Source organism: Lissotriton helveticus, chromosome 3_2 (genome assembly GCF_964261635.1).
Source record: "Lissotriton helveticus chromosome 3_2, aLisHel1.1, whole genome shotgun sequence".
Classification (NCBI taxonomy): domain Eukaryota; kingdom Metazoa; phylum Chordata; class Amphibia; order Caudata; family Salamandridae; genus Lissotriton; species Lissotriton helveticus.
This window is the reverse complement of record NC_136062.1, coordinates 265,204,356-265,219,041: the sequence shown is the minus strand read 5'-3', so window position 1 is coordinate 265,219,041 and position 14,686 is coordinate 265,204,356. Positions and strand designations below refer to the sequence as shown.

Genomic DNA, 14,686 nt, shown 5'->3' with positions numbered 1-14,686 from the left:
GGCTCACTCACCACCAGGAGCCCTGCAAACGTCGGGCAGCTCTCTCCTCAGTGTCGGCAGCCGCCACTACCCGCTCGGGGCTCTCCACCCCTCAAGAGAGCCCCACCGGCCTCTAGCACTCCTCTGGGCCTTAGTGCTTCTCCCGCAGGCCTTCGGGGACTTGCACGCTAGACTGGGGGTTGAGGCAGGCACCGATCACGTGCCTCGATGCCCCCTCCTCTCTCACGGCGGCCTCCTCACTCCGGGGCGGGGCACTCACCGGCTCACCAGCACCATCGGGGCTCCCTCTTCACCATGGGAGCCCCGCAACACCGCCGGCTGGCTTCTTCCGGCCCAACAGCAGTGCTCCCTCTCCACACGGAGCCCTGCAGATAGCTCGCCGCTCCTCTCGAGGGGGCACAGACTGGCGGGGTGGGCTCCCGGTCCGGTCGCTCTCCACGGGGCTCCCTCTAGACCACAGGGAGGCCCGCACCGGCGCCTCTCACCCCCGGCTTCTCTTCCTCTGGCTGCCCGGCCGGCAGCCAATCCTTGCGCGGCGGGCTGGGGGCGTGGCTGGTGAAGTCACCGGCGCCCCAGCCACGTGATGCGGGTCGCGTTGGCTTCAAGGCCTATCGCGGCCCTCTCTTCACCTTGGCGGCCCTCTCCTGGTACCGGGGGCCGCCGCAACGATGCCCACCACAGCGGGGGGGGTCTCCTCGACGGCGCCGGGCCGCAGGGGGGATTTTCGGCAGCAGTAAGGGGTAGGCTCCCTTTTATTTAATTATTTATATCGCGGGGTAGACACCCCCCCCCCAGTTCACGGAGCCAGAAGTGCGCCAAAACGCGGGGTAGACTCCTGTGGCGCTATTCTTCTCAGCAAAAAGGCGCTATTCACGGCGCACAGCTTCCAGAGCCCTGGGGCTCAAACGGACAGTCCCACAGCAAGCCTCAGGGGCACACTCCTCACCTCCTGGGCGCTTCTTTCCCGCTGCGCTGGCGTGGTTCAAGGTCCCAACAGCATCAGGGACCTGGGGGGGGGGGGCCTCCTTCATCAGGGGCCCTGGGGACAGTAGAGGGGGGGGGTGGAGGGGTGCAGGGCCCAGCTCACAGGCCCATGTGGCGGAGACACCTTGCAGCAGGTCCCATCACGTTCCTGTCCCAGCTCTCTCTCACTGCATGGTGGCACATTCCCCTTACTTATACCCTCCTCCCAGTCAGTGCCAGAACCTTCTAGAATGTTAGGGGCAACTGGTCTAAACTGGCTCAAGGGGAGGGGTTGAGCACCCTGGGTGCCAGGCTTCCCTCCAAAAGCTAGGGGTGGCTGGGTAATAATATCTAGACCGCTGACCTATGGCAGTCAGGTGGCCAAACCCATGGCCATGGCATACATTTTGAATACAGAACATTTCAGTCAGGTGCATTTCTAAAATGGGGGGGTATTTCCTGCACACCATTTCGTGATATTACATTTTAAAACAGGGCAACTCTTACCTCTCATGGCCTATACAATAATCGTTACCATGGGGGAGACATCCGAGACAAGGGGGTCAAAAGCGAAAAATTTCGGGGGAAAAGGCCAAGTCCAACACAACTCCCCCCCCCAGCCAAAAGCCAGGGTAGACCAATCAATGCCTTGATGGGCTTCCCTGCTTGGGGCGGAAAAAGGTGGACGCAGGCCTGCAACTACAGGAGCACCTGCAGTCTCTTCTCCACTCTGGAACCCGATGGTTCACTCTCGCAACCCTCCCTTCAACAACCAAACCATCTACTGGTGTTCTTTAGTGGGATGTGGCCAGGACTGGCCTCTAGGCCATCCAGAAGTCTCTGGCCCTTGTTTCTTCATAGAGTGGGAGGCTCTAGCCTCAGGCTTGTAGTACTCTTGGACCACTCTCCTCCTTCCAAATTGCCACTGGTACACCCACCTGGGGCTACACCCTCAGGCTGACCAGCTCTCAGGGGCGAGGCTCTCCTCCCCCTACCTCTCCTCCTAGGGTTCCGCCATCTCCTTCCCCTGGGGACACCCTCAGACAACCACTCTCTCCCCAACCTGGAGTCGAAACCCTCAGGCTGAACCGGTGACAGGGGCGAGTCCTCCCTCCCCCTGCACCCACTCCCAGAGTTCCGTACCCTCCCACCGGGAGAAGTACCCCTGGGAGTCAAACTGGTAGGGGCCTTAATTACAGGTACCCCACCCTTCAGGTCAGGCAACCCCTGAACCTGGAACCCCAGTCCAGGATCTAAACCCTGTGACTGGTCAGACCCCCGAACCACTGGAGCTCTGATTACTGATGCTCCGGGTTCTCCTGACACGAGGGGATTCCCTTCACGGGAAGGCACATCAGGACAGCCTAGGCTCGCAACCTGGGGTTCCCTTACAGAACTCTGCAGGCCCTGTGACTGCGGTTGGGGCACCTTGGGACACCTCCCCGTCTTACTCCCTCCTGTTCCCTGGGGTCTGAGAACCCACGCTGCAACAGATGGTGACGCAGACTTGGGAAACAACTCCTCAGCATGTGCTCTCTGATGACTGCATGGCACAGCCCTTCCCAATCCTCCACTGCTCTCCTCACCACCCAATACTCCAATGCAGTCCAACACTCCTCCTCAAACTCTCCCCAGGACTGGTGGGACAGTTTTCCCCTGCCCCTGAACACTAACCCGTCCCCCTCTTCCTGGGAATCAGGCACCGTCTCCTGGGCTTCGGGAGTAGGCCTCCTTGTACTGGACCTACACTCGCTGCCACCACTGGATCCCAGCCTCACCGGTGTATCCAGACTCCTAAAACCACTCTCAGGGGACAACCTACCCACCTGAGCTACTCTCTCCCTGGCAAAGGCCCTCTCTGCATCCGCCATCCTCTCTTGCGCTAGGACCATTTCCGTCTCTAGCCTCTGCTCTTCCACCCTCAGCTGCACTAACTCCTTGGCCTGCTCCAACCTGAGCTTCTCCGGCGCTAGCTGATGCTCCCTTTCTTCCCTCCTATCTACCCACTCTTCTGGGGACAGGGAAAGGGATGGGGCAATGCCCGCGGGACTGGACCCAGGGCGGGACTCCCTCTCTATGGTGTCCTCATCAGCTCCTGGCATCTCCGCCCTATCAAACTCTTCCTCCTCTCCATCGGGGTAATTACCCTCCAGGGTTATAGATTGGGAGCCCTCCCACTGGCTTCTACCGAATCCACCCTTCAAATACTCGGGGGGGGGTAATCAGACAGGTCCCCACCAATCTCTAAGGGCTCCCCCCTCTTGAGGGCCTCATAGAAAAACAACTTTCTTCTAGTGTTGCCTACTGGGGGTATCCCTCTCTCCTTGAGGAAATCTATCACTTCCTGCTCGGTGTACTCCATCAGTTCCACCTCCTCATAAACCAACCTCATCGTGGCGAGGTACACCCGGGACACACCCACAGTGGAACAAGGGGACACAATTGAAAACACTTTTCAGGAGGAAGCAATACAGAAAACACAGTATTCAGCCAAACAATAATCCCCACAAAAAAGGCTGTGATTACATTAACTGCTCTATTTGCGGTGTAACCCGTGGCCGCTGTGGTACTGTGCAACACAAGTCCTATCCCACCGCTGGTCACCAATGTAGGAAATGGGGTTGCCACTTCTCCAGGGGGTAGCACGGAACCGAGCGGGCAGGCCAAACTTCGGAGGACATGTGAAGCATCCACGCAGTACCCACATGCGACTCACCAGGCACACCACAAAAGAGGCACAACACCAGCTTGAGTTGGAAAAATAATAAGTTCTCTATTGTCTCCAACCTGCAAAGGTAAACATAACATAGGCCGTAATCACAACAAGGCGCTAGCGAGCGCCAGGGCAGTATATACCCAGGGGGGATTATTTACAAGGTAATTGGGAACAAGGTTGAAACGGTAAATAAGTCCAAATTGTCCAGCTGAAATATAAAAAGGTTAGCACTTGGCATGTAACATCAGCGACATCAATATGAGGGAAGAAAACACTAGGCGTGGGAGCCCATTATGCATAAAATCAAACATTGGGTGTTATAACCCAAAATAGCTGGCATTGGCGTCTCCTGCAAAAAGATTAGGAATCCCCCAGAGTTAAACATCAAGCAGGAACACCTGCAATAGAACAGCAAGGCGTGCTCATCAGCATGGGCATAACAAGGGGCCTGGAGTAACACGTCAGGCCAGCATAGGGGCCCACCAGCCCAACCCTGTAACAAAAGGCACAATCACCTGCACGGTGGGCACGAAAGCATACAATCGACCATCAGGTGTAAGACAACAGTATACCTGGGCTCCAGTAACATTAGTCACAGGAGACCCAATCATGGGCAGGGGGCGCAGGCCTTAATCCTTGGCAGTAGGCTGTAATTGCAAAATTCAACATCAAGCATAAACCCCTGTAAGGAGAAGCATCATGGCCTCCCAGCATCTAATACCAGGCGGGTATAACCTTAGGACCATTCGGACGCCTTCGCAAGAGCCACAGGTCATGCAGAACCCCAGCGCTATAGCCTTAGGGAAAGGACCTGGGGGGCGGAACTCATTAGCCCCCAACCTGCAACAAAAACATCAGGCAGTACATTGGCATCACCATAAGCATAAGAGCCGTAACATATGAACCAGGCCTGAATCCCATTGCACCTGGGGCATCAATCCCCCTAGCTTAGGCATAACATTAGGCATGTCACCACAGCACATTAACATTGGTCCCCCATCACCATAAATGCATGGGCCTAATCATACCAGCAGGGGCAACATTACCATGCCAGGCACCTTAACATAGCTGCATTACCATAGGGCACCGTCACCTGCGATGTAAACAGTGGGGGCGGTTCAGCAGGGGCAGAAGCACAACCCGACTCCCCAAATAGACGTGTCCACAGTAGGGACAATTAGTCCCGGCCGGCTACTGACAGCGGGGAGTTCCTCCGTGGCCTCTGTGGGGTGTTGCCCAGTCTAGGGGGTCTCGTGTGTACCTCCAGGGCCTACAGGGCCCAGTCCCGGTTTCCAACAGAAGAGGGGGTGGGGGGAGAGCACCGACCCTGTGCCTCGTTGCCCTCTCCACCCCCCACACAGTTTGATTAAGGCCCCACTCACCGGGCTCTTTGGGATGTCTCCTCGCCTCCTGCAGAGGTTGCGGGGCTCTCCCCGGGCTGCTTCCTCGGGCACAGGCACTCTTCCTGCTTCACCAGGGCCCCTCCTCTCTCACGGGGTCCCGGGACTTCTAGAATGGCTGCAGGGCTCACTCACCACCAGGAGCCCTGCAAACGTCGGGCAGCTCTCTCCTCAGTGTCGGCAGCCGCCACTACCCGCGCGGGGCTCTCTACTCCTCAAGAGACCCCTGCCGGCCTCTAGCACTCCTCTGGGCCTTAGTGCTTCTCCCGCAGGCCTTCGGGGACTTGCACGCTGGACTGGGGTGTAGGAAGGTAGATCCCTGACTATAGTTGCCCCCAACTTTTTGCCTGGTGTTTTGCTGGTTTTCTGACTTAGTTGACCTGGGGCCCTGCTATTCAGGACCCCAGACCCACTGCTCTCTCTGTTAAAATGGATTCCATGTACCCTAGGTACATATCTGATTGGATACCGAGTCACCTTATCAGTCCCTGTACAGTATACCTTAGGTATCCAGGGCATAGGTGTACCCAGGGCCTACCAGGGGCTGAAGCATGTATTATGCCACCCCTGGCTGGCCATCCAAAACAGACACAACTGGCTGCTTGACAGCTGGGGCAAGGTGGTGTACACACCCTTTGCTTTAGATATAGTATTCCTATATCTAACCCTAAAATGGACACATATATTCCTATCAGTCACTCCTATGGCAGGCCTTATCAATCCTGAAGGCAGAGTGCTTTGAATAATGTGAAATGGTGCTCTGGCATGAGCTGAGCCCGTTTGCAGCTTGCGGAACCAAGTCCTAATAGCTGTTCCATGATAACGCTATACCATATACTCTTAAGTGCATTATGTACCTCGCGGCCAAATGCTAACTTTGGTATAACATTATCAAAACATGTCGAGTAAGGTGTCATACGAATTGGAATACTAACCCCTCGCCAATTCTGGCGACGGGGTTAGCATTCCACCCTTCTAGAGGGACACAACATGTATGTAGCTGTAACCCCGGTTAAAGTTAACTCAAGCCTCAGCTCCACAAAATGGATGCTGCCACCGAGACACCAGTCTGCCCTCCTGCTGCTGGGAGTCCTTCCAGCAAACGGAGGCCTGGGCAAAGGGTTTCCTGTCAGGGGCGGTGCCAGCACCATCCCAGACAGGATTTTGTGTATCCCAGGTAGGCAGGGCTTTAGAGGAAGGTGACTGCAAGTGGCACCCCGGTGCTCACTGTGCATAGGCCGGCTCAAACCAGTTCTGGGGGCACACCAGCCCCTGAGCTGGGGAGAGACCGGACAAAGGAGAGGGGTGTAACCACCCCCCTCCTAGTCCCACCCATAGGGCAGGACTTAGTCGCGTGCCAGCCCCTTTTCTCAGGATAAAGGTAGGAGCAGGCCCCCTTCCAGATCAGATCATCTTTGAATCCTGAAACTACTTTCCACGAAAGGAACTCAAGACTCTTCTCAAGATTTCTCCCTTGTGACTAAGGAGTAGTCACCCTGCAGCAGCAGGCACCAACTAAGTATCTTGCGGTTCGCTGCCAGCCACTCCTTCGGATCAAGACTGCCCAGCTCGACGAGACCCGGACTCCCTGCCCTCTCTGACCTCAACCTACCTCTACAGCACAGCTGAGAAGCGTGGGTGCGACGAGACCAGAGGACCCGGCGACCATCAGAACCAGCACGACACTGACCTAGCACGACCACCAAGGGACCCTCGAGTGGGTGCACTGGGGTAAGAGAAGCCCCAACCCCAAGCAGCACGAGCACCGAAGTCCAGCCCCCCAGCATCCTCCAGATCTGCGTGGGGCCCTTTTGCTTCTGCGTTGCTTGCCACGTTGTCCGGTCACTTGCCCGTCGGCTAGTGACCCTCCAGACGACGTCCTACGTTTGTTTCACCGCTGGTCTACCTCCTCTAGACTGGCCCTTGTCTCCTCTTGAAGGGGAACTTCCTCGGACCCTCCTGGTCCACTCCAGACGCCATTTTGTGTCTCCACGTGGGCTTGCCTTAGCCAAGGCTTGTTGCCTCCTTCAACGGATCCAGCATCGCCAGCAGCAGACATCCGACGTGGGACAGCTCACAGACCTCCAGCCTGGTCGACATCAGGGCCCTGGTCCGTGCAGCAGCAGAATCCAGTGTGACCTCTTCACCTGGCTGAGTGACCTCGTCCGGTGCCATCCTGGTGCCCACCTAATCACTGGCTAGTGATTCAGAACTTGGTCCCCTCTGCTTACAGGTACTCTTCGTCAACTGATCCAGTCCTTGACATCCGTCCGGAACATCTTCACTGGTCGCCTGCCAGCAACTTTTACTTCAGGCTCCTGGTTCGTCAACGAGGGTTTCCGACGACACTTGAACCCTATGCAGCCGCAGCCCCATGGCTAGGTAAACCGAGTACCACGGTGCTCCAGCGTAGAACAACTCTCTAAGTGTCTAGATCCACTTTCGTTTTTGACCTACCTAGTCGGGTTCGCCCGAGAACACTAACTTTTGCTTTTACTAGCCTCCATAGACTTTGTCCCGCATCACGCGTGAGAGTGCACACTCTGCACCCGATCCCCCTAGGCCTCCTGCTAGTAATCTAAAGGTTCAGTAGTACAGCCCTAGCGATCCCAAAGCCTCTGAGAATAGTTACTTACCTGCTAGTAATTCGCATTCCACTTTCATAGTATATGGTTTGTCGTGCCCCTCGGGCATTTGTGTAAATTGTGCGACTTTCAGTATTTCTTTAAGAGTTTTGTATTGTGCTTAGCGCCCTGTCCTCATAAAGAGTCCAGGGTTGTTGTGTTATAAATAAATATACTTTATTTTCATAACAACTTGTGTGGTGTCCTTTCACTTGGTGTTCAAAGGGTAAATGTGATGGTAAAACAGCTGGCTTAACACGCCCTCTAGAGATTAGCCTAAGACTGCTCTTGTCCATGCTACTAGGATAGCTGGTCTATCAGGTTGACTTACAACCAATCATCAATAAGGGTTGTTTGGAATGATACATAGTGATCACTAGAATAGTGACACTGCATATCAGGCCAACTTCTCACATTGGTGAGCAGCGGTTGGGATTTGAGCTTGCTGTTGTTTTACCACACGTATCCTAAGAATATCATTTGGAAGATCACATAAGTACCAAGGTACATATAACTTAGCTTAGAATACTCTGAGTTCTACTGAACCAGCTGTTGTAGTTCATTAGGGCTTAGCACACCCTAAACTACAACTCTAGCAAGGGATCAGTAGGTAAACAAATAGTGTAGGTAAGTGCACCACTTACACCTCACTAGAAAAGCATGTCTACCCATGGAGAGTCTTCAGAGACTCCCCTAGTGGCTAGTGACCCTCCACAGGTCATCTCAAGATATGCAGCTCTCAGTTTCCAGGAGATGAGACAAGTCTGTAACTCCAGGAAACTGAAACAGGGGTCTAACCCCACCATTCCCTTTCTGATAGGTCTCTTAGAGACATATGATGCTAGGAAAGCTTCTCATACAGATGGGAATATGCCAGCCTTAGAGGGTACCCTTAGTGATCCAGACCTCCTTGACACTGACAAAGCAGTTGAGGAGGAGGAAGAAGAGGAACTCTCTGGGGACGAGGCAGACAACAGGCCTGAACTAGTCAGCAGACTTCCTAGGGCCAACTTAGACCTACTTAGGGAAGGATCTGGGGGACCCCCAGTACTGACCCCAATGAGGCCTAACCTTGGAGTTAGGAGAGATAGATCTCCTTCTAGGGACTCCAATAGATCTCTGCACTCTAATGCCTCCTCTCAGAGGAGAAGGATTTCTCCCCAGTGGAGATTGACTTCCCCTCAGAGGAGAGAACATGAAGCAAGGATGAAACAGGCTAATCTAAGGATTGAAAGGGAAGAACTTGCCCTGGCCAAAGAGAAGCTCGCCTTTGCTAGAGAGCAGCAGATGAGTGGGACAGTTCCCACTGGTGGCAGCAATCTCCCAAGAGATAAAGAAAGGAGTTTAGATACTAAACACCTGAGTAAGATAGTGCCCCCCTTTAAACAAGGGGATGACATCCACAAATGGATGGCTGCTTTGGAGAGGGCCTGCACTGTCCAGTGCATCCCCCAAAGTCAGTGGGCAGCTATACTGTGGCTCTCCTTTGAAGGCAAAGGTAGAGATAAGCTCCTCACTACCAGAGTTGAGGATGCTAACAATTACCAAGTCCTGAAAAATACACTGGTTGATGGGGTTGGCTTAACCACTGAGCAGTACAGGTTGCTGTTCAGGGATAGCCAGAAAATTCAGTCTCAGGATTGGTCTGACTTCGTGGATTGTGCCACTAAGGCTTTTGAAGGCTGGCTAATGGGAAGTAAGGTTACTGATTTCAAAGGATTGTATAATCTAATTATGAGAGAGCAAGTCTTAAATAATTGTCAGAACCAGTTATCACACCAGCACCTGGTAGACTCTGATCTGACCTCTCCACAAGAATTGGGTAAGAGGGCAGACAAATGGGTCAGAACCAGGATTAGGCCTAAGAACCAAGGTGGTGACCAAAAGAAGGAATCAACCAAGCCTCAAGAGAAGGGTGGGAATAAATCTGCTGATCAAACCCCAGGGCCCCAAAACTCCTCTGACAAGGGTGGGTCCCAAAATCCTTCCAATACCCAAAAGAAACCTTATTGTCATACCTGCAAACAGGTAGGCCACTACAAAAGGGACAGCAGTTGCCCACAGGCCAACAACAATAAGGAGAACATACCCCCAAGTAAAACTTCCCAGCCTCCTGTTACTACTAGTAGTAATCCCCCAGGTGGTGGGAGTGCCCCTAAGATTTTGGGTGCATTTACTTTGGGAGTTCCTGGGGACTCTGGCCTAACCAGGTCCCCTGACTTAGATACTCTTGTCTGTGAAAATGGCATGGGGATTGCCAACTTCACTGCTTGTCCCAACACTTTGAGCAAGTACAGACAGGAGCCCCTCATCAATGGTATAAAAGTTGAGGCCTATAGAGATACAGGGGCTAGCATCACCATGGTGACTGAGAGCCTAGTCCCCTCAAGGCAACCTTTACCTGGAGCCACATACCAGGTGACCAATATTGATGCAGTACAGAGAGATCATCCCATGGCAGTGGTAAATCTCAGCTGGGGAGAGGTCACTGGCCCCAAGAGAGTGGCAGTGTCATCAAACTTGCCTGTAGATTGCCTACTGGGGAATGATTTAGAGATCTCAGCATGGGCTGAGGTAGAGCAAGAAACCCATTCTAAAATGGTAAATACCCTTGGTAAGGTTAGTGGGGCAGTGATAGCCACAGCCCCAGTCCAAGATGTCCTCCCTGAACAGGTCAGGAGGGCTGTGCCAGTCACAGCCCAATCTCAGACAAATTCCTTCCCAGAACAGGTTGGCAAGGCTGTGATGGTAACAGCCCATACACAAACTGAGTCCCCTCCTGAAAAGGTTGGGAGAGTTGTGATGGCCACAGCTCAAACTCAGACAGATAATAGTGTTGTGAAGCCTGAAACTATGGATCACTCCACTCAGACAGAGCATTGAGGAGGAAGAGAAATCTCCCTCCCACCAGACTTTAGGAAAAGATCAGCCTCCTCAGGGAACTGATCTGACCCCTTGTGAAGAAACTGCCCCAGAGGTAGTCAGGCCTAGCCTGGCAGAACCTCTGATGTCAGTGGACCCTTCCAAGGTGGGACCCAGTCTGGAGCAGGTAACCTGCCCCTCTCTACCCTGCCTCAGTCAGCCCAGGGCTGTAGAGGTCAGGGAGGCCAGTGTTGGACCCCAAGGGGCCCCCTGTCCAAAAGAAGTTCCCAATCAGCAGATTAAGGACACTGAAGCTAGCAGACCTAGCCAAGTGAAAATAAAACAGACTCCTAAGTGATCCCCCTTAAACTTAGTTAGGGACCTCCCCCAGATGGACACTGTTGGGCACAACCAAACTTGGGACCTGAGGGCCCCAGACCTGACGTGTCCCTCCAGTAAGCCAAACAGAGGGACCCAGCCTCCAGCTTTAGGTAGCCAGAGGTTGATCCTGAGAGCTCAACACAACTCAGTCTTGGAAAGAAAGGCCTCTATGGTGGATAATGGTTGGAGGAAGCGGAGCCCAAAATTAGTGGAGCCTCACTTCAGTACTCCATCTCAGCACCAGCCTTTTACTTTGCCAAAACACACCACAGGTAGAGATTCCCTATGGTGGAGACCCTCAGACACCCTTAGGGTGAGGGATTGCTTAGTGGACCATGAGATAGGGGGTAACCATGCCAGTGCTGGTACTTCCTTATATGGCCACTTAGGCAATATAGGCTTACCTGGTCAAGGATAGCCTTATCTCCTTTCGATTGGGGGGGGGGGGGGGGGTTATGTAGGAAGGTAGATCCCCGACTATGGTTGCCCCCAACTTTTTGCCTGGTGTTTTGCTGTTTTTTTGACTTAGTTGACCTGGGGCCCTGCTATTCAGGACCCCAGACCCACTGCTCTCTCTGTTAAAATGGATTCCATGTACCCTAGGTACATATCTGATTGGATACTGAGTCACCTTATCAGTCCCTGTACAGTATACCTTAGGTATCCAGGGCATAGGTGTACCCAGGGCCTACCAGGGGCTGAAGCATGTATTATGCCACCCCTGGCTGGCCATCCAAAACAGACACAACTGGCTGCTTGACAGCTGGGGCAAGGTGGTGTACACACCCTTTGCTTTAGATATAGTATTCCTATATCTAACCCTAAAATGGACACATATATTCCTATCAGTCACTCCTATGGCAGGCCTTATCAATCCTGAAGGCAGAGTGCTTTGAATAATGTGAAATGGTGCTCTGGCATGAGCTGAGCCCATTTGCAGCTTGCGGAACCAAGTCCTAATAGCTGTTCCATGATAACGCTATACCATATACTCTTAAGTGCATTATGTACCTCGCAGTCAAATGCTAACTTTGGTATAACATTATCAAAACATGTCGAGTAAGGTGTCATACGAATTGGAATACTAACCCCTCGCCAATTCTGGCGACGGGGTTAGCATTCCACCCTTCTAGAGGGACACGACATGTATGTAGCTGTAACCCCGGTTAAAGTTAACTCAAGCCTCAGCTCCACAAAATGGATGCTGCCACCGAGACACCAGTCTGCCCTCCTGCTGCTGGGAGTCCTTCCAGCAAACGGAGGCCTGGACAAAGGGTTTCCTGTCAGGGGCGGTGCCAGCACCATCCCAGACAGGATTTTGTGTATCCCAGGTAGGCAGGGCTTTAGAGGAAGGTGACTGCAAGTGGCACCCCGGTGCTCACTGTGCATAGGCCGGCTCAAACCAGTTCTGGGGGCACACCAGCCCCTGAGCTGGGGAGAGACCGGACAAAGGAGAGGGGTGTAACCACCCCCTCCTAGTCCCACCCATAGGGCAGGACTTAGTCGCGTGCCAGCCCCTTTTCTCAGGATAAAGGTAGGAGCAGGCCCCCTTCCAGATCAGATCATCTTTGAATCCTGAAACTACTTTCCACGAAAGGAACTCAAGACTCTTCTGAAGATTTCTCCCTTGTGACTAAGGAGTAGTCACCCTGCAGCAGCAGGCACCAACTAAGTATCTTGCGGTTCGCTGCCAGCCTCTCCTTCGGATCAAGAATGCCCAGCTCGACGAGACCCGGACTCCCTGCCCTCTCTGACCTCAACCTACCTCTACAGCACAGCTGAGAAGCGTGGGTGCGACGAGACCAGAGGACCCGGCGACCATCAGAACCAGCACGACACTGACCTAGCACGACCACCGAGGGACCCTCGAGTGGGTGCACTGGGGTAAGAGAAGCCCCAACCCCAAGCAGCACGAGCACCGAAGTCCAGCCCCCCAGCATCCTCCAGATCTGCGTGGGGCCCTTTTGCTTCTGCGTTGCTTGCCACGTTGTCCGGTCACTTGCCCGTCGGCTAGTGACCCTCCAGACGACGTCCTACGTTTGTTTCACCGCTGGTCTAGCTCCTCTAGACTGGCCCTTGTCTCCTCTTGAAGGGGAACTTCCTCGGACCCTCCTGGTCCACTCCAGACGCCATTTTGTGTCTCCACGTGGGCTTGCCTTAGCCAAGGCTTATTGCCTCCTCCAACGGATCCAGCATCGCCAGCAGCAGACATCAGACGTGGGACAGCTCACAGACCTCCAGCCTGGTCGACATCAGCGCCCTGGTACGTGCAGCAGCAGAATCCAGTGTCACCTCTTCACCTGGCTGAGTGACCTCGTCCGGTGTCATCCTGGTGCCCACCTAATCACTGGCTAGTGATTCAGAACTTGGTCCCCTCTGCTTACAGGTACTCTTCTTCAACTGATCCAGTCCTTGGATCAGCCCGGAACATCTTCACTGGTCGCCTGCCAGCAACTTTTACTTCAGGCTCCTAGTTCATCAACGAGGGTTTCCGACGACACTTGAACCCTATGCAGCCGCAGCCCCTGGGCTAGGTAAACAGAGTACCATGGTGCTCCAGCGTAGAACAACTCTCTAAGTGTCTAGATCCACTTTCGTTTTTGACCTACCTAGTCGGGTTCGCCCGAGAACACTAACTTTTGCTTTTACTAGCCTCCATAGACTTTGTCCCGCATCACGCGTGAGAGTGCACACTCTGCACCCGATCCCCCTAGGCCTCCTGCTAGTAATCTAAAGGTTCAGTAGTACAGCCCTAGCGATCCCAAAGCCTCTAAGAATAGTTACTTACCTGCTAGTAATTCGCATTCCACTTTCATAGTATATGGTTTGTCGTGCCCCTCGGGCATTTGTGTAAATTGTGCGACTTTCAGTATTTCTTTAAGAGTTTTGTATTGTGCTTAGCGCCCTGTCCTCATAAAGAGTCCAGGGTTGTTGTGTTATAAATAAATATACTTTATTTTCATAACAACTTGTGTGGTGTCCTTTCACTTGGTGTTCAAAGGGTAAATGTGATGGTAAACCAGCTGGCTTAACACGCCCTCTAGAGATTAGCCTTAGACTGCTCTTGTCCATGCTACTAGGATAGCTGGTCTATCAGGTTGACTTACAACCAATCATCAATAAGGGTTGTTTGGAATGATACATAGTGATCACTAGAATAGTGAGCACTGCATATCAGGCCAACTTCTCACATTCTCCTCTGGGCCTTAGTGCTTCTCCCGCAGGCCTTCGGGGACTTGCACGCTGGACTGGGGGTTGGGGCAGGCACCGATCACGTGCCTCAATGCCCCCTCCTCTCTCATGGCGGCCTCCTCACTCCGGGGCGGCGGCACTCACCGGCTCACCAGCACCACAGGGGCTCCCTCTTCACCACGGGAGCCCCGCAACACCGCCGGCTGGCTTCTTCCGGCCCAACGGCAGGGCTCCCTCTCCACACGGAGCACTGCAGATAGCTCGCCGCGCCTCTCGCGGGGGCACAGACTGGCTGGGTGGGCTCCCGGTCCGGTCGCTCTCCACGGGGCTCCCTCTAGACCACAGGGGGGCCCGCACCGGCACCTCTCACCCCTGGCTTCTCTTTCTCTGGCTGCCCGGCCGGCAGCCAATCCTTGCGCGGCGGGCTGGGTGGGGGCGCGGCTAGTGACGTCACCGGCGCCCCAGCCACGTGATGCGGGCCGCGTTGGCTTCAGGGCCTATCGCGGCCCTCTCTTCACCTCGGCGGCCCTCTCCTGGTACCGGGGACC

General features: G+C 54.0%; 1 protein-coding gene across 1 annotated transcript in view; it reads right to left on the bottom strand.

Annotated features, from left to right (window-relative positions):
* Positions 1 to 14,686, bottom strand: part of MINDY2 (MINDY lysine 48 deubiquitinase 2) — a 715,083-nt gene that overhangs the window by 584,828 nt on the left and 115,569 nt on the right. The window lies entirely within an intron of this gene.